The 25797-nt window shown below is 35.2% G+C and overlaps 1 long non-coding RNA gene across 2 annotated transcripts in view; it reads left to right on the top strand.

The window, feature by feature from the left end:
* The window catches only part of LOC140700090 (uncharacterized), a 155422-nt gene extending 132156 nt beyond the window's left edge, over positions 1-23266 (top strand). Inside the window, exon 3 of one of the 2 annotated variants that reach the window (XR_012078291.1) lies at positions 23136-23266. This is a non-coding gene — a long non-coding RNA (uncharacterized lncRNA). Of the gene's footprint in view, positions 1-12197; positions 12251-23135 lie in introns of those variants that run through there. The other variant, XR_012078299.1, reaches the window with a different exon arrangement.
* The last annotated feature ends 2531 nt before the right edge of the window (positions 23267-25797 follow it).

Here is a 25797-nt window from a genome sequence, read left to right as displayed (position 1 = left end):
ATGGAGATCCACAAATAGGAGGAATCTCACAATTGCAAAATTCTTCTGGAAGAGTGAGAGATTGTTCTCCACATGAGGCACCCCAGCCCTCCACACCTGTACCACAGAGACAAACCTTCAAAACATCTGGCTTTGAAAACCAACGAGGCTTACATCCTGAGGAACCATAGGGCTGTAGGGACTAGAGATTCTGCTCCTAAGGGACTCACAGGCAGATTCACTTACCTGGGATTCAGTTTAAGAGCAGCAGTTTTTAAAGAGCCTAGACCATATGTGGAGGAGATTCATTTGCTAATCTTAAAACATCTACTAGAAGAACAAAAGCTTGTTGGAACTCTCTCTAGGGATGGAGGCACTAGCTGGTGCCATTTTTGTACTCTCACTTTAACTTGCTAGCACCCATAGCTTTATGCTGCTGCCACAGCCTGCCAAAGGCAGTGGGCAAACATCCCACCCCACCTACACCACTGCCACAGCCCTGTCAGAGGTGGTGGGTGAGCACCCCATCCCCTGTGTTGCTGCCACAACCTTATTGGAGATGGTAGGCAAGTGCCCCACCCTTCTGTGTATGTTCCTGTTGCTTCACTGGAGGTGGCAGGTGGATATTCTGCTTCCCCCACAGACCCCAAAGCCACTGGGCAAACACAGCATACACAAGGGATGCCCCTTGAGTGCCAGGCTCTGGTGGCTGGGGGGATTGCATTTCTGATCCATGGGTCTGAAACAGAGAGACACTTTGAGAGACAAACAAGAATGTGGGCAAGGTTAAACAATAAGGCTCATTGCCTACATGGAGCCACACCTTCAAGACTGGGAGAGGTAGTGGTTTTATCTAACACATAGAGAGAAACACAAAGAGTCAGACAAAATGAGAAGTATAGAAGAATGTGTTCCAAATGACAGAACAAGATCAATCCCCAGGGGAAAAAAAACTTAATGAAATAGGGAGATATCTTTACCTGATAAATAATTCTAAGTAACAATCATAAAGATGCTCACTGAACTTAGGAGGAAATTGGATGAACAAGAACTTCAACAAAGAGATAGAAAATATAAGTACCAAACAGAAGTCACAAAACTGAAGAATACAATAACTGAACTGAAAAATACACTAGAGGGGTTCAACAGTGGGCTTAGGTAAAGTAGAAGGAAAAAAAAGTAGTGATCTGGAAGACAGTGCAGTGGAATTTACTTAAACAGAGCAACAAAAAGAAAAAAAGAATTTAAGAAAGTAAAAATTGCTTAAGGGCCCTATGGGACAACATCAAGGAAGATAATATTCATATGGGGTTCCACAATAAGAAGAGACAAGGAGCAGGGCAGAAAACTTACTTGAAGCGATAACAGCCGAAAACTTCCCTAACCTGGGTAAGGAGACAGATATCCACATATAGGAAGCCCAGAGAATTCCAGACAGGAGGGATCAAAAACAAAACAAGACAAAACAAATCAAAAAAACCCCACACCAAGTCACATATAATTAAAATGCCAAAAGTTAAAAAGAGAATCTTAAATGCAGCAAGAGAAAACTTGTTATGTATAAGGGAACCTCCATAAGACTAACAGCAGATTTCTCAGTTGAAATCTTGCAGATTAGAAGTGAGTGGCATGATATATGCAAAATGGTTAAAGGGAAAATCTTCCAACTAAAAATACTTTACATGTTACCATTTAGAATTAAAGGAGAGAGCAAGAGTTTTCTAGCTCAGCAAAAGCTAAGGGAATTAATCTACAGTAAACTGACCCTGCAAGAAATGTTAAAGGATCTTCTTTAAGCTGAAAAGAAAGGGCACTAATTAGTAACTAGAAAACATATGACAGTAAAAATTTTCACTAGTAAAGGTAGATATGTAGTACAGGAAGTGGATTAATCACTTAGAAAGCAAATATAAAGATTAAAAGACAAAAATAGTGAAAATAATTATAACTGTGATAATTAGTTAATTTAGCTAGGATACACAGAATTTTTTTTTAAATGTCAAATGTGACATCAAAAATGTAAATGGGGGGTTGTGAAAAATGCATACTTGTAGAATATGTTCAAATTTGCTATCAACTTAAAATAAATTGTTATATATATAGACTGTTGTATCTGAGCCTCATGGTAGCTATAGAGCAAAAACCTAGAATAGATACACAAAAGAAAGAGAAACTACAAAACAGCCAGAAAAAAAAAATGGCAATAAGTACATACCTACCAATAATTATTTTAGATATAAATGGACTAAATTCTCTAATCAAAAGACTGAGTGGCTGAATGGATAAAAAACAAGACCCATCTATATGCTGCCTTATTTGGTAAGAAAAAGAATCTCATCTATCTGGGCAGATTATGCAGAAGATAACAAACAACTACCTTCTCCTGAGAGCAGACTGAATATTCCTACACCAATTTGTCATTTTAATAGAGAGAAAACAACAGTGCTGTGTTAATGTAATATTTAGCAGTAAAGAATTCATAAAGTTTTTCTTTTTATCTTACAAATAAACTCATAAAAGCTAAGCCTACTCTGCAAACATCTCTTCAGACTCATTATTTGCAGTTATTATAAACTAAGACAAAGTTAATTTTCTGCAAACCTAAACATTCTGTCCTTCCTTCCATCCATCCTTCCTTACCCCCTCCCTCCCTCCTTTTCTTCCTTCCTTCCTTTCTTCTTTTCCACAGCCTTCCCCCATTTCTCCAGCCATACTACCCCCACACTTTGGCAACCACCAATCTGTTTTCTGTACCTATGAACTTGGTTTTTATTTTTAAATTTTTATTATACTTTTTAGATTCTACATGTAAGAGAGGTCATATGATATTTGTTTGTCTTTCTCTGCCTTATTTTGCTCAGCACAATGGCTTCAGGCTTCATCTGTGTATCAAAAATGGCATGGTTTTATTCTTTTCATGACTGAATAATATTCCATTATATATGTATCATATCTTCTTTAGCCATGTATCCATCTGTAGACACTTAGATTGCTTCTTTATCTTAGCTGTTGTAAATAATGCTGCAGTGAACATGGGGATGCAGATAATGTTTTTGAATTAGTGTTTCTGTTTCCTTCAAGTAAATACCCAGAAATAGAATTGGTGGATTATATGATAGTTCTACTTTCAATTTTTGAGGAATGTCCATACTGTTCTCCATAGTGGCTGCACCAATTTACATTCCCCCAACAGTGCACAAGGGTTCTCTTTTCCCCACATTTCTGACAACACTTGTTATTTCTTGTACTTTTGAAAATAGCTGTTCTGGCAGGTGTGAGGTGATACCTCGTTGCAGTTTTGATTTTCATTTTCCATTTGATTTACATTGATGATTAGTGATGTTGAGCACCTTTTCACATACCTGTTGGCCATCTGTCTTTTTCTGGGGATGGGGAATGTCTGTTCAGTTCTTCTGCCCATTTTTTAACTGGATTGCTTGTTTTTTCTTGCTATTGGATTATATGAATTATATATATATGTTTTATATATATGTGTATATATACATATATATATTTGATATTAACCCTTTATCAGATATATGGTTTGAAAATATTTCCTCCCATTGTGTAGATTGCCTTTTCATTTTTTTCATGATTTTCTTTGCTGTGCAGAATTTTTTAATTTGCTGTAGTCCTACTTGTGTATTTTCGCTTTTGATACCTTTGCTTTTGGTGTCAAATCCAAAAAATCATCACAGAAACCGATGTCAAGGAGCTTACTGTCTATTTTTCCTTCTAGGAGTTTTGAGGTCAGGTCATGATGTTCAAGTCTTTAATCTATTTTGTGTTAGTTTTTGTGTATGGTGTAAGATAGTGCTTGTGGCTGTCCAGTTTTCTCAGCACCATTTATTGAAGAGACTGTGCCTTCCCCATTGTATATTCTTGGCTCCTTTGTCATAAATGAACTGACCATATATGTGGGGTTTATTTCTGGGCTCTCTATTCTGTTCCATTGATCTGTGTGTCTGTTTTCATGCCAATACTGTATTGTCTTGATTACTACAGCTTTGTAATTGAGTTTGAAATCAGGGAGCATGATGCCTCCAGCTTTATTCTTTCTCAAGATTATTTTGGCTCTTTGGGGTCTTTTGTGTTTCCACACAAATTTTAGAATTTTTTGTTCCAATTCTGTGAAGAATGCCATTGTTATTTTTGATAGAGACTGCACTGAATCTGTAGAATGCTTTGGGTAGTATGGATACTTTAGCACTACTTATTGTTGAATTCCATGAGCATGGACTATCTTTCCATTTATTTGTGTCTACTTCAGTTTTTTCCTTACTGTCATATGGTTTTCAGTGTACAGATCTTCCACCTCCTTAGTTAAATTTATTTCTAGGTATTAGTTAAATACAATTTTATATTTTTCCTATCAGATCAGTTAAGATTGTATGAAAACTTTAGGAGATTCAGGTTAATTGGTCTCTTCATGAGAAAGCACATCTAAGTTTTATTTAAAAGTTACATCTATGCTTTCTACTCCACATTCAAGGCTTAACAGAAACATGGAAGCATTCTTAAACCAAAATTATGAAAGCAATCTGATTTATCAAAAATTTTACCTTGATTACATAAACATTTTTTATAGAAAAATGTTGGTAAGGAAGGATTTTTACAAAATAGATTAGTAGAACTAAAGAATTAGAAGTTAGTTCCTTTATATGTAGGAATTCTAGGAATATTATATTTATGTAAACACTTGAAATTTTCTATTAACAAATCATAATCTTTATTTTTAAGACCTTATATTAATTAATTTATAGAAATTAATTAATTAATGCCCATGGAGGTAGAAAACTATTTCATGCTGATGAGAGATAAATAAAGAATGTTCTCAATTATAGATACAAAGGAGCTTATACCTGTAGTTCTATACTTTTAGAAACAGGTCAGAGGTTAGCACAGAAACACAATAGTGGTTAATATCTCAAAGTGGTTTTTTTTTTCCCCAATACAATTGAGACATATCCCTGTACTAAAAGACAAACAAAAAAAGTGAGGAAAAAGCACCACTTCGTTATCTTTCAGTGGCAGAGCTCATCACATGTTCGGACCATAAAACCGGATCTTCGATCTTTGTTGCCACCCATGGGGAATATTATTGATTGTTCACAAATTAGAATCAAAACTAAACTCTGCCAAAAATCAAAAACAAAAGTAAAATCTTGAACCCAATAATAGCAGCAGCTCTACTCTTAATCACCTCTGCTGAGAGATTCCTGTTGACTATCAGGATTACTAGATAGTACGCCCAGAATATCATGCCTACCAGGTAGGGCATCCCATATTTTGGGATGGGGCCTGACTAATTTATATACCTTTGGATATTGTGATTTATATTAATGACCATCCTCTTGAAATCTAGCAATATAGAAAAAAGGATGTGTAAATTTAAAGCAGGAAAGGGGGAAAAAAATTAATAAACTTGCTCAATCTAATACAATGTGATAGTGGGGTGGAAGGAACAGAGCAAAAACTATCATCCATAGAACTTACAAAATAAGATATAGAAACAAATCTTAATATATCAATATTTTAAATAACTTTAAATAGAATAAACTTTCCAATTAAAAGATGAAGACTATCAAAGTCTTTGCAATTGGATTTTAGGAATATTGTTATATTCTGTTTATAAAGAATACCTAGAATATAAATATACCTAAAACATAATAACAGAGAAGAACTGAAAGAGAAAATAGTGGTATCAGGCTATTACCAATGAAAAGGGAGCTTATGTGGCTATGTTAATATTGGGTAAAATACATATTAAGGTAGAATTTTTTTTAATAAAGCAGTGTAAGATGTAATGATATGTATCTCTATATTGGATTTATATATTTGAAATAGATACATCTAATATATATTATATTTTATACTTATATATAATATAATATATATTTATATATTAGATGTTTTATCTTAAACTTCTTTCTTCAGAAAAAATGTTTTCCTAAAGATATATTTTATCTGGTGTTAATATAGCCAATATTAATATCAATATAAAATATATATTTAATATAGTAAAAAGTAGATGTTAATAGATATTACATACACAGTATTGATAATACTATTAATAATATAACAGTATTAGTACTATTAGTATGATAGTAATATTAATAAGATATTACTATGCTATGTATATTAGATATATCTAATTATCCCTAACATATAAATGTATATATACATACATACACATGTATGCATTAGAGTATGAAACTTGTATGAACCTAAGTATCCAGTATAAGACACTGGAAAAAAGCAAGAATGTACCAAAGAAAATAGAATGAAGGAAATGATCAAATTAAGGACAGAAATTAATATAGGCCAATTTCACTTAAACGTTAGAAACAAAAATGCTTAATGTCAAACCAAATAAAGCAGTGTAAAAATACATTGTACATTGTGTGTCTGTGTATAAATATATAAACATAATGTGAAAATGCTAAATGTTGGTAAGGTATGGAACAACTGGAACCCTCACATGCTGTTGCTTGGAATAGAAATTAGTAAAACCACTTTGAAAAACTCTTATCAAACTTTAACAAATTCATAAATTGAAAATATATATCCAAATCATACGAAGTCTCAATACTATATTTAAGAACATTCTAATAATTTTCAAAGTCATCATTCAGACCACCTCAAATTTTCCTCAGATTTTCCTGAACTGAAAGATTCACATGAGGACTTGCTGGAAAGACAAAAATATGAACAAGACATAGTCCTTGCCGTAAAGGGATTCACGGATAATATCAGATGATAGACCTGATATTACTAATGGAGAAGTTCATCAAAGTCCTCAAGGCATTTACAAAATGATACGGTGAATAATAAATTAGAAGTAAAAATTGCTTCTGCTCAAAGAGTTATGGATGGAAAGTGCATGGAGAATATGTCCTAGAGGTGGTGATATTTACATAGGGCCTTGCAGGATGAATATGAGTTTTCCTGGAAAGTTAGCTTGGGGGAGAGGTGAAGATAGAATTTTAAATAGCATCAACAACTATAAACGTGTGGAGATAAGAAAGTGTATGTTGGAAGGGTACGCGTAGTAGTCAAAGAAGAAAGTGAGAAAGTATAGTGGGGCCAAATTTCATAATATGTATGTTGTAAAGAGAAATAAGACAGTTATGGTGACTAGTACATCAAATTACTTAAAATCTGTTGCTAAAAGAAATGATGCCTCTTTGCAAAAATACATCGTATCACTATTCCAAGTTTTATAGTTAACATATACTACTACTGCTTGAATATCGCAAGAAACTCCTATTATTTTAATTTAAAAGATTTAGGTCATTTTAATAAGAAGATAATTTTGAAGAGGGTGAAATGATGAAATCTGAAGTGCTATGTGCATTAAAAAATATGCTTCATTACTTTGAGAAATTCACTAAACAAGAGTGATTCTCTTTACTGACATTTTTATAGGTAGTTAACTCTGCCTATTGGCTGTTGAAAGAAGTGGCTTGGGTTTTATAGTGAAAAAAAATGTACTATCTTCCTCATCCTGCATTTAATATGTTTAGAGACACACAAAAGCACAGTACATTGCTGACAAGCTTAATATCGTTAACATTTTAAAAACTTCAATCATAAACTAGGATTCCTTAGGTTATATGCAACAGATATTCACTTGTGCTTGCTTAAGCTGAAAGAGGAAATTTTACAATGAGGAAATTCAGATACTTCGAGAAAACAAGAAGATTTGAACAGTCAGGCCTCAGGAAAAGTAAAAACCAAAGTAACTCCATGGACCTCAGACTTAAGAGTTCTGTGGTTTCTTAGTTCTATTCGGCTCTCAGGAATCCAGTTGGCTCTTGGATCTATCAGCTATGGTCATCCTGGCAGGGTATAGAACAGAGCACTGGGGGCTCACTTCACAATCAGTATACATCGGTGAAAGTATAAAACTTGGGAATGATTCTTCCTTCAAATAGGTATTCCAAAGACTTAAAACATTTTGTTTTATACACAGTTGAATGAGTCTAAGGGTCTTACACTCTTCTTTATCTCACTGAACTTATGCATCCTCCTTATCCTAGCACTGGGCTATAAAGAAAAAGGTATGCAAAAATAGCACAGTCTGAGTTCAATATTTTCTTTATATTTTGTTTGGGAAAATGTCTGACATAATGTTTGTCAGAGGCAAAAGTTTCCAGAGAGCTAGTTAGTGGCTATAAAAATACTAAGAGAAGCATTGTATTAAATGTTACCCTTAGCCAGTAGATCCAGCTGAAAGAAAAATGACAAAAGAGAGGGATGTTCCAAACTAAAAGGACACGGTGAAAAGTCACTGCTCACAGTTTGGAGAAATCAAAAAGTCCCTGTTTGAGTTTTAACACAGCTTTTCTGTTTGGTTGTACTAGCAGAGGGAAGGGGATCTGAGTTACAGAGGCGGGTGTGTGCCTAGGGTTTCACTGGGCTGGTTGTGAAAGAGGGAGGTGTGTGTCAGGTGTGTGGAGCTGGCCTGAAGCACTAGAGTAGGTACCAGTCCCATGTGACAATGAATATATGTATGTTCATGTATAACTGAAAAATTGTGCTCTACACTGGAATTTGGCACAACGTTGTAAAATGATTGTAAATCAATTAAATAATGTTAAAAAAAAAAATCATGTCACCTGAGGTCTCTGGAAAAGCCCAGAGGGAACATGGTGATTCATAACACAGGCTAATAGCAGCTGATGGTAACTGCGGGCTTATTGTGTGCCAGATACCTCACATTCTCCTCCTTTATTTCACTTAATCTTCAAAATAACTCAATGAGATAATCACTATTCTTTACTCTCGTTTACTGAAGTGGCCTCACAGAAAGTTCAAATTCTTGGGCCATGTGAAATTCTTCTAATACTCCCTGTAAACAGATGTCAGCATAAAGAATTTAGGAGGAAAACCAGTCCCTTCACTGTTAAAAGTTTACCCTAAAGTATGCTAAGTGATGACAGTTTTTTTAGGCAGCTCTAGCCCTTAGTGAAGCCCTAACTTTGTGCCATATTAAAGGTGTGTAAGCTTTACTGGGGCTATGAATTTGATTATTTTTAAATGGCAATTTAGCAGGTCTTGTTTGCCAAACCCCTCGAGGGTTTTCTTGCAATTATAGAAAAGGGTGTCTCACACTTCAGCAAGTGTGAATATGTCTCATTTGTATGCCTGCCCAAAACAGGGTATACAACTACATGTTCTCATTTCTATTTCTATATGTTAGAATCAAAGAGGATATTTATTATTATCCTGAGCATGCATGACAAAATTAATTATGAAATTATAATTAAGTTAATGAATTTATATTTCTTTAATTTATACATTGTAACTTAAAATATGTAATTACTATAATTAATTATTAATTATAGGGAACAACTTTAGTGATCACGGGAAGTAAGTAACACTTCGTAGAACTATGAACTATTTCCTTTGGGCATATTTTATTTCCTTACTTGTACTCTGATTATTTGAATATCTCCCCAACTATGTTTTAGGCATCATTAGCTGGGGACTATAATTTAATGGTAGTTTCAGCATTTGTGTCACAGTGGCATTTTCCTCAGTTATGCCAAGAGTTAGTAGTCTTTAAGTTTTGTACCCGAAGTACACCATTTTTACAGCAGTTTGGGGATAATTATTTTCCATATCTGAGTTTCCCTATCACAGCAATGCCTTCTATTGCTCGTCTCTATTCCAAGGCCTATGAATTTCTCCACAGCAGAGTTTTCTAAACTAGACGTTGTATAGCACCTCCACAGTTTTGCCAACTATGTCGTCTGTACTGTTATATAATTAATATTTTATTTAAATAAATTCACATATTTTACCCAAAATTTATTTATGAAGGAACTATATAACTATTGCAAATGGAAAATCAGAATAAGGCAAGTGATTAATTAGTTCCTTCATAAATAAATTATATATACTTACACATTTTATAGATATAATTATGTATGTAGTCATTAAATAGGCACAAATGATACACTGGAAAGAAAACTTTGGCTTTATTTTCTTACCTGCCCTTAACTGAAATAAAGAGAGAGTAGCAGTTGTTTGAGAAGCATCAAATACACAATGGCACTAATCTGAGACTTTGACATAATAAAGTTAATCAGAAAGAAGTTTTTAATGGAGTATCTTTCTTATGATCTAATGCTATGTTAATTAATGACACTTCTTTTAAAATACTCATAATCACCTGTTTACAGCCATGGTCCACTTTGGGAAACATGCTTTATAACATGGCCCCCAAACAGAATGCACATCAGACCTAATTTCAAATCCCCTCTCCTTAATCATGTTTGGTTTTTGACAAGTCACTTAATTCCTTTAAACCTTGATTTCTTACTGAAAAAGAGGGGTAATAATGTTCACATTTCAAGATTGCTTTGAGAATTTGTGATGTAATGTTCACAGTATGTCTAGCCTTGTGCCTGGAATTTATTATTAACACCTACTATGTACCAAGCACACTCCTTTGGTGCTTCAGGATCTAGAAGAGTACATGACAGAACTTAATTCTAGGAAGGGAAAATCAACCATTAGCAACTCTAAGAAAGGGGAAGGTCATTTCAGGCAGTGATTAAATCTCTGAAGTAAATAAAATGAGGCAACATGAAAGAAATTAGCATTCAAGGAGTGCTAATTTCCTTCCTCACTCTCACTTCTGTATGGCTGGTATTTAATACATATGGAAAAAGATGAAAACTATTGAGAATATGCTTGTTAACTGAGGTAAACAAAGGGCAAAAAAACAGAGTGAGTAACAGTTGTGGTTTAAAATACGATTAGATACATAGGGACAAATTTTAAGTTTCCGTACTGCTCTAAGATCTGCCTTGTTACTTTTTATAGAACACATGATCTTTTAGAAACAGAGAACATTTAATCATTAATGTCATACAAATAAAATGCAGTTGGGGCTTTGTCACCTACTTTTGTCATGATTGTGTTAATAAAATAAGTTCTGGAGATTTTTTTTAAATGGTTTATGAGTTTGATTTCAAGAAAGTTGAGAACATTTTTCCACAAAATTCAAGCCCCTAAATATACTTTGGGGAAAATTTTAGAAATTTTTGTTTGAATTATCTATATTCTATTTCTACATAGATTACTTTCATTAGATCATCTCTTAAGAGAAATTTTTTTGCAAAAATTTCTGAAAACTTACAGTATAAAAAATAGTAAACTACCATCTTAAACTGAACTGAATGAACCTTTTTTAGACTATGCAGAAGTTGGAACTTACTGCTGAAGTCAACAATCAGCAGATTCTCTGAGTGGAACAGGGCTCTAGGTCAGGATGCTGACGATGACAGAATGGAAAACCAAGATGGAATAATTAGATTATGTATGTAAAACACAGCATGGATTTATACAGATAAAGAGAAACAAGTTCTGAGATTTCAAAGATCTATTGTTCATCCTGTGAAAGATAGACTTGAGGCATTGCAGATTAACTTTGGAGGGCCAGGGGGAAAATGTTTCTTCTCTCTTCCAATTCCTTGATCACTTTTCCAGTTTAGTCATTTGCAATGGTTTTGAGTTCTGTTGCTCTTACTGAACTCTGTTAACATCTTTCCAATGTCTAACTGGCTTAATAATTGGAATTAAGATTTTTAAGAAACAATTAAAAGAGTAACGAGTTGAGAGAGGATACCCAGTTAGGAAATATTGAAAAGGCAACAGCCCTGCTCTTAGTGTCTTTCATTTCGGCCATTAGTGAATCCTGCTTTTCTTTCCTAAGTAACTAACTCTTTTGATCTCTGTGAAAGAAGGAAAGATCAAGCTGATCCTCAGAATCCACAAATGAATCTCTTCCCCTGCTCCACTTCTTCAAAGAGCCAGCTAAATTTGACTTGCAGTTATGTTGTCAATGTAATTACCAGGCACAAAAGAAAATTGCTTCCTTTATTATCATAACTGAAAAACACTATTTCTTTCTTCTTCCATTTTTTTAGTGTTACATTTTAAATCAGTGAGATCCATGCTGATTTTATTTTTTTCTCTGGCAACTTACAATAAGAGACTTTCAAAGTAATGCTGCATTTTTTTTTCTGTCAGAACCCCTACCTCTACAACAAGTAGTTCAGTGCTGTTTGTCTATAATTTATTTTAGAAACATAATGGTTTTTATTTCCCAGAACAGTAAGTATGAATGTTTAACAGACTCAATGATGTAGTGGAAAAAGCTGGGATCTAGTTCTGACCCCAAATATTTGCTGTTTGTCCTTCAGCAACTGATAACCTGAATTCTGAACCTCCTGAATCTGAATTTCTGCCTGAAAACAGTTTCATATCTGTAGAACAACAACATTTTGTCCATAGTGTTATTTGGAAGGAGGATCAAATGTGGAAATGCATATGTGCTTCTTTTTAAATAGACATGAACTAAAGGTAAGTTTTATTGTTACCATGGCTCTAGAAGAAAATCTCCAACAGCATGCAAGGGCTCATAAAGCATTATGATGGTTAACCTCATCTTGTAGTGCTCATTTTATACAACCACTTGCATTCATTTGGACAGATGTCATTTTGAGAGCTTGAATTATGGTGTTGAGTACCTGTTCTGCTCTGAACAAATCCATGGAGATGAGCGCTGATATTCCAAACATAGGATGAAAGAGCAGTTCAAATCCACCCTTCTCACACTCTGTCAGGCTTGACATATATACCCTGCCAATGGACTGCCTCAAAGACTTCGTGAAAATTCACTCATAGCAATAATGACACAAATGACATACCATCCATAATAACATTGATTCAGTGACAAATCTGTATTAATATTTTGGGATCAACCTGCCTCATTTAATCCACTTCTCTCTCCGTTTCCTCTTCCACCAAACCTACCAGGCAGGAAAGCCTCTGACACACAAGGCTGCAGGGATTTGGACTGTGTGGCTGTATCATCCAGAATCTCTCTGAAATCCAGAGTAGCTTAGGGATTTCAGGTCTGTAGCAAATTGGAGACCCTTAAAAGGCTGAAGTAAAGTTGCATTTTATTTTGTGGAGTAAGATGGAACTGAGTAGAGCTGACTGAGGAAAAGATCTCTGAACACAGAGCCTAACAGGTAACAAGACTCTGTGATGGTTAATTTTATATGTCAATTTGACTAGGCTATGGTGCACAGTAGTTTGGTCAAACACCAGCCTAGATTCTAAAGAAGAAGGAATTCATCTACAAGACTCCAACAGAGATACCCTGCCTAAGTTTCTCACCTCTCTGACCAGCTTGCATAATTTCGACTCAGTCCTGCAACAGTAACTCTCATGTGACGTTTTAGACTATCAGCTTGCCGTGCAGATTTCAGACTCACCAGCCCTCATAAATAAGAAAGCTAGTTTCTTACAATGAAGTGCTCATGCACTCTCCCTCTGCCTGAAATAAACAAACAAGTAAATAAACAAATTTTATTTATTTATTGTTTATATAAATAAACAAAATTTATTTATTATTACAACAGAATAAAGATAGGAAAGTGGACAACAGTTGAAGGTGTAAATTCACTCAATACATAATCCTTTTAAATTTCACCTATTTCTAGTTTCCAACCTTTACTTCTTACATCCCAACCAAGTGTCTAACTTGAAAGTCTGCTGCAGTAAAATTCTATGTTCAAGATGCCAAGTTTCTAAATAAAAGTTGTGTTTTTTTCCTGCCAAATTCTAATCTTATCTCAAGGATAATACCCTCTGATCTTAAATTATAGCCATCTACAGATCTCCTTAAAATCCATTTGTGTGCTTTGGAAAGAAACCTAAAACTTGCTATCTATAAAGACATAATGGAGCTATAATTCATGGTCATTCTGGGAGGCCTAAGACACCATTTTTTTAAGAAAATGAGAGAACACAGAAAGGAACTAACATTTAGGAGACTGGCATAGAGTTGTTTGAAAAGATTAAGAGAGATGATCACTGTGAATGTAGTCTGCATGTTTGTACACAAGCCAGCCAGGAACAAGCTGACCCAATTATCTAGCCATAACTGTGCCAGGCCCTTTGGGCGCGGAAGCCTGGGATCTAATGAGAGAGACAGAGTTAAACATACTAAGCATTTACATAAATATTTTCAGGTTCACAAAACCTTTTGTTCAGATGCATGAATAAAATAATAAAGAAAAAATTACAAAGAAAAATAAAAAAGAGTAAGTCGAGCTGTTTCCTTAAGTTCGTAGGCATGACCAGAGCAGAGCTCCACTGGTTGACCTCAGTTTCTCACAGCTTCAGCCCTGCTCCTGGAGGCTCCAGGAGGTGCCATGGAGGGCCACTTGAGAACCACTGAGAGGTCAAGATTTCCTACTTCCTCAGTTTCTAGAACCCATAGATTATATGTGTGCTACTCATATAGACATAATTGGTTGGGGGCAGAGAATCACTGAAAAAAAATACATGTATATGCAAATAGAGAGGTACTTCAATTTCAGAAATTTTTCAATTAAAAAAAAGTACATGCCTTAGAGTAAAGACTACATTTCACAAAATGTAAAAAACAATTACAAGGCTATAGAAATTCAGAAGAGGAAATGGCAGTGTGACTGAACAAATCACGACAGATATGTCGGATTTGGACAAGGGAAGAGGACAAAAAGGGAACCCATCTAGGAGTGAGTACAGGTACTGGAGCAGGAGTGACTGGAATTAATATTGGGAAACTGGCCAGTGTGGAGTGAAAAGCCTGGGTTATGAGTGGTGGAAAGACATTTGCATAGATTGAGAACCATTGTTGTGGGCAGGGCACCTGAAATATTAGATCATTTCTGAACATCCAGCATTTACAACTTTGCCCAACACATATTGGGTGTTTAAGTGTAAATGATAAAGTTTTATTTGGTCCAAGAGGTAATGGTGTTAGAGGAGGCAGGTGGCTAGATATGAGTAGAGAAAGGGGGACGCAGCCCAAATGGCAGGAATTGGACAAAAAAAGAGAGGAGCAAGGACCAAATAGAAAAGTACCTTTCAAAATTGTAGAACAGATAAACAAGATTACACTGTATAGCACAGGGAAATATACACAAAATGTTATGATAAATCACAGAGAAAAAAATGTGACAATGAGTGTGTATATGTCCATGTATGACTGAAAAATTGTACTGAACACTGGAATTTGACACAACACTGTAAAAGATTATGAATCAATAAAAATGTAAAAAAAAAAAAAGAAAAGTACCTTGTGCTATTTTTCTCCTATGGGCCTTGTATTTAAATTATGTAGTATTAATGCAATTATATTTTAAAAGTAATAATCCAGTATTGATTCAAACTATTGGGTTCACAATATTATAAAAGCATACATTACCAAAACCTCAACTTTACAATTATGGTGTTAAATGGACTAGAGTTAACTAAAGGACAGCGATACGTGTTTTCCACTACCAGAAGTTACTTTATTTTTCTATCATTAGAGTAGTACATCATAGTTTTAATGGAACTTGGGATTTATTTTAATCAGGTATGGTAAGACCTGCAGAGTTGGAAATGGGTGTTAATGAAGCAGGATCTCTCACAGACCCCTGGGAACAGAAGGCACAGCACAGCATGCAGTGGGGCCACATGCAGTGGGGTCACATCCACCAAGGCTGGTCAGGAGACACAGGGAGTTGGGTAGATCATGGGCAAGAGCCTTACTTTGCTTCCCATGTGCCTACAGGTGAGGCAGTGCAAGCAAGTTTAGGATTGGCTAATTTGAATAATTTCAGCAGTCTCTGGGGGCATAAGGTTTAATTGTCTAGTACCTAGCTATTGTGATGGGGCGAGGGGATAAGGTCTGGAGTGTAAGAGCTCAGTAAAGGAGGTGGTTGGGAATATGGGCTCTAGATCATTTGGTTTACATTTGAAAGGCACACATAAAGGAGCATTGATTATCATCTCTAAGAATTGGCTGACACTGGGAGGGGCGGTTGTTTCAATCTAGCAAGTTCTCAGATGTCAAAGCATCAGAATACGAAAAATAAGACAGGATAAATACAATCATATAGTGATGCAAGTGTGCAGTTCAGGAACTGTGACTACCTAGTGTATAGCCCTGGTCTACTAACAAGAGACCAGAAAATCCTAAGATATTATAAATAAACATGAAAGAAAGCCAAACACACCAAAAAAAAACTGCCCGGGGAGGGAACCATTTATAAAGCAGGAAGTAGATTTAGCCTTGAAGCATTGGACTGACTCTGATATTCCCAATATTCATGCTGATGAAGCTCTGCGCTATTGATATAAAAATCTTTTTTTTAAACAAGTAGCTTCAGTGGACTAGATAGGGGCAGCTGAAAAACATTAAATGAGAATGGCAAGGGCAGAGAGAGAACTTTAAAAAGATCTATTCAAGATGAACCATCAAACTAAAATAAAATATATTAGAGATATGAAGACAGTAAAAAAACATGACCAATCAGGAGATGAATTTGTTTCAGATAAAAATGAAAAAAAATCGAGCAGTCTTAAAATGATTTTAAGTCTGTTTAAAATCCTGTTTTAGTCTGCTTGGGCTGCCATAATATAATACTGTAGACTGGGTGGCTTAACAACAGAAATTTATTTTCTCACAGTTCTGGAGGCTGGGAGTCCAAGATCAAGGTGCTGTCAGGGTCTCCTGGTGAGGGCTCTCTTCCTAGCTTGCAGAGGGCTATCTTCTCAGTTTGTCCTCACACGTCAGAGAAAGAGGTATCTCTGATGTCTCTTCCTCTTTTATAGGGACACCAGTTCTAAGAGATCAGGTTACCACTCTTCTGACCTCATTTAACCTTAATTATTTTCTTAAAGACTTCATTGCCAATAGAATCGCATGGGGGATTAGGGCTTCAACATATAAGTTTGGGGAGGGGGACACAATTCATTTCAAAGCAATATGCCTCTAGCTACCGTAAATGCATATCCTTATTATATGCAAAATACATTCATTCTATCCCAACAGCCCCAAAAGTCTTACCTCATTCTAGCATTAACTCTTAAGTCAAAAGTCTAAATATTATCTAAATCAGATATGAATGAGGTTCAAGGTACAACTTGTTCTGAAACCAAATTTTTCTTCAGCTGTGAACCTGTGAAACCATACAATTTGTGTGCTTCTGAAATTCAGTGATGGGACAGGCATTGACATTCTATTCTAAAAGAAAGGAATAGGAAGGAAGGATGGGGTGACAGGTACCAAGTAAGTCCAGAACCTAGCGAGGCAGATCCCCTTAGATCTTAAGGCTTGGGACTAATCCCCTTTGGCCCCATGCCCCACCTTCTGGACCTACTCAGGTGGCAATCCTGTGGCTCTGCCAGGTGGGGGGCTCTTCTCCAAGGCTTCAGTTGGAGGCCCCACCCCCTTGAAGCTGAAGAGGAAGCCCTTATGCTCTCTGAATGGACTTAGGAGTCATTCTTCCTCTTCCTTAAAGAATAGTGTACATTTGCTCTGTGGTCCCATCCTGTAGAGTCTAAGAAGTTTGACAGCCTTCTTTCATTTCATCCTGTCTCAATCTGCTTGACTTGCAGTATTTCTGCTAGTATAATCCCATCTATATTCCTGGCTTTTGCTGATGTGGCTGAATAAATTTGTGGTTTGAATCCCTGTTAGTCTTCTCTTCAAATGTTTGTTCAGCCACACCCTCAGTGTTTTCTTCAAAACGAGCATTTTTTTGTAAAATGGGTAGACTGAGAATTTTCTAAATCTTCAAGTTCTGCTTCCTTTTTGCTAAATAGTTTCTTCTTCAATTCATCTCTCTGTTCTTGTATTTTCTAAGTAGTCAGGAGGAATCACACTGCTCTTTTAACACTTTGCTGAGCAGTCTTCTCAGCTAAATATTTCTTTAATTTTATTTTTCAATTAAAGTATAGTTGATATACAATATTATATAAGTTACAGGTGTATGATATAGTGATTCACAATTTCTAAAGGTTATATTCCGTTTATAGTTACTATGAAAAATTTGCTATATTCCTTATGTTGTACAGTATATCCTAGTAGCTTATTTCATACCTAATAGCTTGTACCTTGCAATCCTCTATGTCTATATTGCCACTCCTCCCTTGTAACCACTAGTTTATTTTCTGTATTTGTGAACCTGCTTCTTTTTTGTTATATTCACTAGTTTGTTGTATTTTTTAGATTCCATATATAAGTGATATCATATAGTATTTGTCTTCTTATTTCATTTAGCATAATACCCTCCAAGTCATCCATGTAGCTGCAAATGGCAAAATTTCACTCTTTTTTATGGCTGAGTAGTATTCCTGTGTGTGTGTGTGTGTGTGTGTGTGTGTGTGTGTGTCTGTGTGTGTATACCACATCTTCTTTATGTGTTCATTTGTTGGTGGACAGTTAGGTTGCTTCCATATCTTGGCAATTGTAAATAATGCTGCTATGAACATTGGGGTGCATGTATCTTTTTGAATTAGTGTTTCTGTTTTTTTCTGATATATACCCAGGAGTGGAATTCCTGGGTCATGTGGTAGTTCTATTTTTAGTTTTTTGAGACACATCCATTTTATTTTGAGACTAAATCCATTTTCCACAGTGGATGAATGGATACACAGAAAGAGAAGGTAGAAGTTTTTAACAAAGAGTTAGAAAATATAAAGAACAAGCGAACAGAGATGAAGAATACAATAACTGAAATGAAAAATACACTAGAAGGAAGCAACCGTAGACTTAATGATACAGAGGAACAGATCAGTGAGCTGGAAGACAGAGTAGTGGAAATTCCTGCCACTGAATTAAATACTCATTTTTATTCCTTGTGAATTGTTTCACAAAACACTAGAACACCAGTAGTGCCAAGTTCATCGCCATTTATAACATGGTTTTTTTTTCTTCTAGTTTTCAGTAACATGTTTTTCATTTCCATGTGAGACTTTACCAGAATGATGTTTAAATCCATATGTTTACTAACATTTTGTTTATGATTATTTATTCTCTAAGAAGATAGAGACTCTCTCTCAAGCTCTCCTCTTTTCTTTCTGAGCCCTTACCAGAATCACCTCTAACATCTATAGTTCTACAACTAGTGCCTTCACAGTAATCCAGGCTTTCCTAGCATGCATCTCAAAAATTCCTCCAGCCTCTACTCATTACCCAGTTGGAAAATCCCTTCCACATTTTTAGGTACTTGTTATAGCAGCACCCCACTTCTTGGTACCAACATCAGAGAGGAAACAGAAGGAATGAGCTAAATTAAAACCATATAAAATTATATGAATAAGAAGAAGGATTCATCCTAGAAAAAATATTGGCATTCAAAAGTCTTAAAACTGAAAGTATACACTCTAGAATGAACAAAGTTAAAGACTTAATAAACTGGAAGAGATAGCTAAGAATTATACCCAGGATGCAGCGTAAAGAAGCAAAAAACAAAAAGCTATTAAGAAAGATGGTGTTCTTCAAGAATCCTTGTTTAATAGAATTTTAATGGGATTCTAGCAAAAGATTATAGAGATTCCTATATGTAATACATACATAATATAGGGCAGCATATTCAAAGAATAATGGCTGAGAAATTTTAGTATATATATACTATATATATAAATTGATAGGGGAAACACTAATCCATAGTTTACCAATCCAACAGTTAGGGAAGAAGGAGAAATGAAGCCATGAGAAATCTCTGATGAAACTAAAACATAAAATAAAATGGTCAGTGTAACTACAAATACATTATAGTGACAATAAATTTAAATGGATTACATGACTCTGATTCAATTAAAAATCAAATGATCAGCTTGGGTATAAAAACATCAGTTATATGCTGTTTATAGGAGACACTGCCACAAACACACACATATACCCACCCTAAAACAGAAAATTTAAAGAGAAAAAAAGAAAAAGAGGTAAGCCAGGCATATATGGACCGAAAAAGAGCAGGTGTGACAGTATCATTCAAAATAGAATCTGAAGCAGAAGCATTAACCTGAAGAAAGCATATGAGCCGCAGTCTATGAAGAGAGTATAACAGTTATAAATTTGTGTATACTTAGCAATAAGTATTGGTATAAAACACCAAAAAACAACTACAAAAATTCAGAATTATAAAATAAAATTGACAAACTCATAATCATAATGGCAGAATTTAACATCCCTCTTAGAAGCTACTTATTTGAAGAATACATAGAAAGGATTTGAGTAACACATACAACATTTCCTTACTTCCATCCACAGAAGTAACCATTTTCCTGAAGTCAGTGTTGTATTATTCTACTTTCTGAACTAGTTTTATGCCTTTACATTTTGGAAGAACTCCCACTGTCACAAAGTAGTTTCTTTTTCCATTTTAGGAAATTATAAGTCTCCTTTAACAATTTTGTGTTCTAGTAGTTTCTCTTACGTGACAAAGGAATGAATTCATTCTTTGGAAAGACTAAGCTGACCAAATGAATACTGACATTTAGGCCCATGGCCAAAAAGAAATCAGTTTCTTCCTAGCTCCACTTATGCTGTGGACATGTAAAACATAAAAGTGGAAGACAGAGTCAACATTCACTACAGCTCTTTAGAGTACTTACTGGCTCATTTGGCTAGCATGGAAGGAATTACAGAGAAATGTGAAACACATCACCCAGTGCTTTCTGGGAAAAGATGGCTTTTTGTACAGATATATACTCTATCCCCCAAATTCTTACATGTTGCTTTTATGGAATAAAAAAATTGAATGTGTGTGTATCTTTATCTATATATATATCCCATTTAATATATCATAGTAATTAATGCCCATGAAGAGAATTCGTTTTCTCATAAAGATACCCTGTGAATAGCTTTCCTTTTGGAATAAAATAACATTTGCATCCTCAGTATCTTTACTTTACTTTTGAAAGTGTTTAATCTTAATTACATCACTAAGTGCAGGTTGATTGATGATTACACACATCTTACCAACAGTGATAAAGAGCAATATCAGAAAGTCTAATTGCCTTTTATTCATTTTAGCTTAGACAGTCAGGCCTTTTATACTTTATCAGTTCCTAGGATCTTTTCTAAAAATTAATAAATTGACTTTCTCAATGATGTATTATGCTTGAGTATCCTGAGGGTAAAATTAACATTTGTTAACCATTTTCCCATGGCAAGAATATCCAGTATGAGTTTCATGTGACAAATTAGTTGAATTTCAGCTTTTCTTTATCTACTATTATTTCTCTCTCCTTTTCAGAGTTGAGGGACTTTTACGTATACTTTCTTGGCTCAAAAACTCACAGATGCACTGTCCAGCCATGTTTTTGTCTCTTTTATTATGGAATTTTTTTCTATTTAAAAGAAATTTCACACAAGCATGCAATTATGCCCAAATATATCACACCAGTATCTCATTTTTTTTACATGATGAAAAAAATTATATATCCCAGACTTGTGAATAGTAAATAGTGTGAAGTTATAGCTAAAAAACATAGTCAAACTGATGTCTTATTGCCACCCACTGAAATTCCGTTTGTGCTGTGTTCTACCTCTTCAGTTTCGAAATTTGTAGTCGTTACCAATCTATGTAAAGTTTCTACACGCTTAGAAAAGTACACATATTCATTCATTTTGGGAGTAGACATTTAGCCAAGCATTTAAAGTAATATAAAACTAACACAAGATCACAGGAATTTGGATTTGTTGAATGATGTATAAACAGACCAGCGTAATTCCTGATGGTGCAAAACAGCATATAATCCAATGTCTAACAGGGTCAAATGCTTGTGCATTATAAAAGAACAAATAATTTGAGCCAAAATGGTCAGGGGAAGCTTTGTGACATTTCTGGGAGAGTAGAACCCAAATGGCACTTAGTTGGTGGGTATGTAGAGACAAGGGGAGTTGAGTATTATACTTAGGAACAGTGAAGTGTCTGATCTAGCTAAAGAAAAGGATCTACACTGGGAAATAGTGAAAACTAATTAGTTGTGCAGGTTGCATTGCAGAGGCTCTTAAAAAGGAAATTTTCCTGAAAGAAATCTCAAGATTCTTTGAAACTTATTGAAGGTTTTTTGAGCAGATGAAAGGAATAGTAAAATCTATGGCTTAAGAAGATAAATTTAGAGCAATGTTTATTCATATATGTTCCTAGGATCATTCATTAACAAGATTCCTCCAAAAGAATCTGCCAGGTCAAATAAATGGAGAAAATACTGAGTTTCTTTACTATGGGTCTTCTCTAAGACGTTAATATGTTAGTGGGCATTTTGATTTCCAAAAGGAAAATACAGCATTTCCCAAACCTATTTGACCATGGAACCTTTCCTAGGAAAACAACCCATGGATCAAGTATTCCATGTGTATTGGTACCAATCTCAGTCTACAAACGGATATATGTAAGATAGGTACTGTTCCATGTTTTTAAATAACTCACTTGATTTATAATTTAATCCTCTGTTCCCAAATTGGTAGAAATTCAAGCACTCTCTATTTTCTCCATGAGTGTGTCTGTGTTCTGGAGTCTTCTAGTGCCAAGGAGTTAGGAGGTTATGGAATGTGGAATGACATTTAACTGGTCCTCTGTGTCATCTGTGTATGCCAGGCATCTGCTGAGATGTACTAATTGCTATGTGGTCCTGGGGAATTGGTTTGTACAACTGTTGCTGAGACACGTCTCATTCAAATCCAGTGGCTCTCTTTGTTCCTTCCATACCATTCTCAGATTGATGGGAATAATTTCACTTATCTGTTCCATGTTGAGTTACAAGAAATTCTGTATGAATGTATAATGCCCTATCTTTCTTAGACATGTCATTTAGCTGTTTCATGAAGGCTTCCTGATTCCTCTTGTTTTCTACTCAGAAAATGGTGCACATGCCCCATACACCTAATTGTTTTGGGGTTTTTCCCATGAGATTTCCACCTAAATCTTTACTCTGTGCCATGAATTTTTTGTATCCTAGGAAACTAAATTTTTAAAACTCATAAGCAACAAACAGCTCTATTTTCTTCATTCTTCTGTAGCTTCTTGTTTCTGAGAAAATGATCTAGCTGTCTCTTAAGACAGCTTAAGACAGGGAGAAAGGTAGAGGCAAGAAATATCTGAGGGAAAAAATCAATTATTTCAAAGGTATTCCTTATGACACTTCCTAATACCCTTTGGGAAATGCTGATCTAAAGAATGGAGGGTTAAAAACTGATGAATAAAAGTATCTGTGTGATAGAAATGCTGTCTTGTGTATCATGTGTAGTTGATGACAGTAATAGCCCTCAGTAAATAATGAATAACTCATTATCTTTGTAGTTCTTTATGCAGTCCTCTCCTGCATGGACTCTTGAAAAGCCTCTCTTGCTGTTGGGAACTCCTCTTCCACCATATGAAGAAGACTGGGCTAGCTTGTTGAAGACATGGAGATCAACCCAGAGCCAGCACCAACCGACAGACACGTAAGTTAGCCCCAAGCTGCCCAGGTGAGCCTCCATCAAAGTATTAATATGAATCATAAGCAAATAAAATGACTAACCCATTTTTATTGTACCAATAATAAAATGTACAATACAAAGAGTGTAATACGATATGGTAAGAATCAAAGATAGAAGAGATATTTTGTAGGAAGACTTCCTCTAATACAGGTATATGGGATCAAGAAAAACAGAAAACTCAAATGGGATGAGCTGGGACCTTGGAAGGTCTTATTTTTCATTCAGTGTTCAAAAGTGGTTTTCTTAGTTTAGGGTGCCTCATATTCATTCTTCTGCCAGGAAATTCAATTATTTCTGGATGGGATCTGAGAATTTAATCCAAACTCAACAAAATCATGCAAATGTTTTGGAAAAAGAGTTTTCAGTGAGATACTTGAAGAAATAAAGAAAGAGAAAGGATCAAGTGTGATTTTGGAGATTCTAATCTTCAGTGATTTAGAAAATTGCGATAGGCAGCCAGGCAGACCCATGCTATATGGGGTCTTGACATCATCCTTGTGCCTTTTGTAAATCACTATCACTCTCACTACTTAGATTCAAGAGGTTGTTTTGTTGTCACTGATGAAATGAAAAACTAATCGTTGTCTTAGTAAAGCACATTCTCAGATACTAGACACATCTAAATTCCTGATTAAATGGATTTTCCTAACGATTTCCTCAAAAAGCAATGAGGTAAATGTTGTAAAACTAAGAAATGTCAAAAATACGAAGGGACAGTGGGGAGGATATAGCTCAGTGGTACAGCGCGAGCTTAGTATACGTGAGGTCCTGGGTTCAATCCCCAGTACCTCCATTAAAAGTAAATAAATAAAAATAGATAAACCTAGTTACCCCACTCCAAAAAAAAATATGAAGGGACTCATGATACACATCCCCAGGCTCTGAATCTAAACTCTGCCTTATAAAATGGACTGCTGCAAGTTAGCTGTGATTAGCTAGGCTCAAAAAATACTAGCTCTAGTCTCAGAGGAACTTCTACTAGCCCTATTAGTTAGTTGCTTTTTTACAAATTTATTTTACATACATTATTATCTTTACAATACTCCTAAAATTTTGATGTTATTTTTTATTCACATTTTAGAGATGAAGAAACTGAAACTGAGCTAAAATAATTGGCCAGAATGAACACAACTGATAAATAGTGGCACAGGAGTTTATAGTCTGGAAAGGTTGTTTAACATCATCAAGTCCCTTTTTCTCAGTGATGCTGGTTCTTTTCAACCTGTTTCAAAGGCACTGGAAACCAGCGGTGCCTCAGGGACCACTGAGCAGAAAAGCAGGGGGCAGGAAAGAAACCAGGCATTGCTCTGGGCCCCTCACTCTAGTTTCAGCAGAACACATCTGGTACATATGAGTTCCATTTAAAGTTTTGTTTGAAAAAATTCCCAAATGCTGTATTATGCCGTGATGTTCCCTAATGGCTGTACTAACAACTTCTTGAAGTCAGACCTGTGTTATCCTTTCCTTTGGCCCCAAAAAGTGTGAAACCTCCCCTGACCAGGAGCAGATGGAAATCATTGCCCTTGGGATGTGCTTTGGGCTCCAGAATGGCACTGTCTAAGGATCTCCCATGACCCTTGGCAGCCTTGCTGTCTTTCTCACCAAAGCCAATTAAATCATCCTGAGTACCTGTAGCCTTCTCACTGTTACTAGTAACATCACCATTATCACAACTTGCTGACCTCTCTCCCAAGAGGAGAGTGATCTCTTCCCCAAATATCTTGAGGCAGTTTTCAATGAAAAATTTTACAAAAGAAATCTATAACACAAAAGGGCAAAGTGGGCTGTTCTTTTACATATGGCATAATTATAAATCACATTTCATATATGAATCTTGGATCTAAAAATATGTAAGAGAATTCTGAGAAAAATTCAGAGTTGATTATATATATGTATATATACACACACACACACAAACCAGTTTTCTCTAAGAAATAACTGATACTTTCAGGAGTACTTTGGGTACAGATTTTAAAATTATTTTAATCAGTGGGCTAAAGTTATAATTTATGGCATAGTTCACTAGCTAACATTTTTATAACAATGGTTACATCTTTAAACCTGGGATAATTTTCAAGTAACCCACAAAGGATACTTGGGGTGAAGATGTATATTCTCTTATTAAATTTTATTTGTTTTTTATTTAAAATTTTTCCAGTTTTATTGAGATATAATTGACATACAGTGTCTTATTACAATTTGTAAAGCATCCAATAGACAAAAACTTGTGAAATTCACTTCTTAAATGAAGAAATATCTGAAGCTTAGGAAGCAGAGATTTCTGTGTTTTTCTTGTGAAGGGAGGAAGCAGCTGGAGAGAAAATGTCTGTTAGTCTAACTGCATTGCCTTGTCTCATGCTTGCTGTCTGGGTGAGCTTGGGGAAGAGCTGTGATCTTATTAGGCATGCTGTGGCTCTATTAGGATGTTCTGAAATCTTTTACTAGTTTCCTCATCCTGAATTGGAGGCAAAATAGTAGCCAAG

Source organism: Vicugna pacos, chromosome 2 (genome assembly GCF_048564905.1).
Source record: "Vicugna pacos chromosome 2, VicPac4, whole genome shotgun sequence".
NCBI classification, from domain to species: Eukaryota; Metazoa; Chordata; class Mammalia; order Artiodactyla; family Camelidae; genus Vicugna; species Vicugna pacos.
This window is presented reverse-complemented; position numbering and strand designations above follow the sequence as displayed.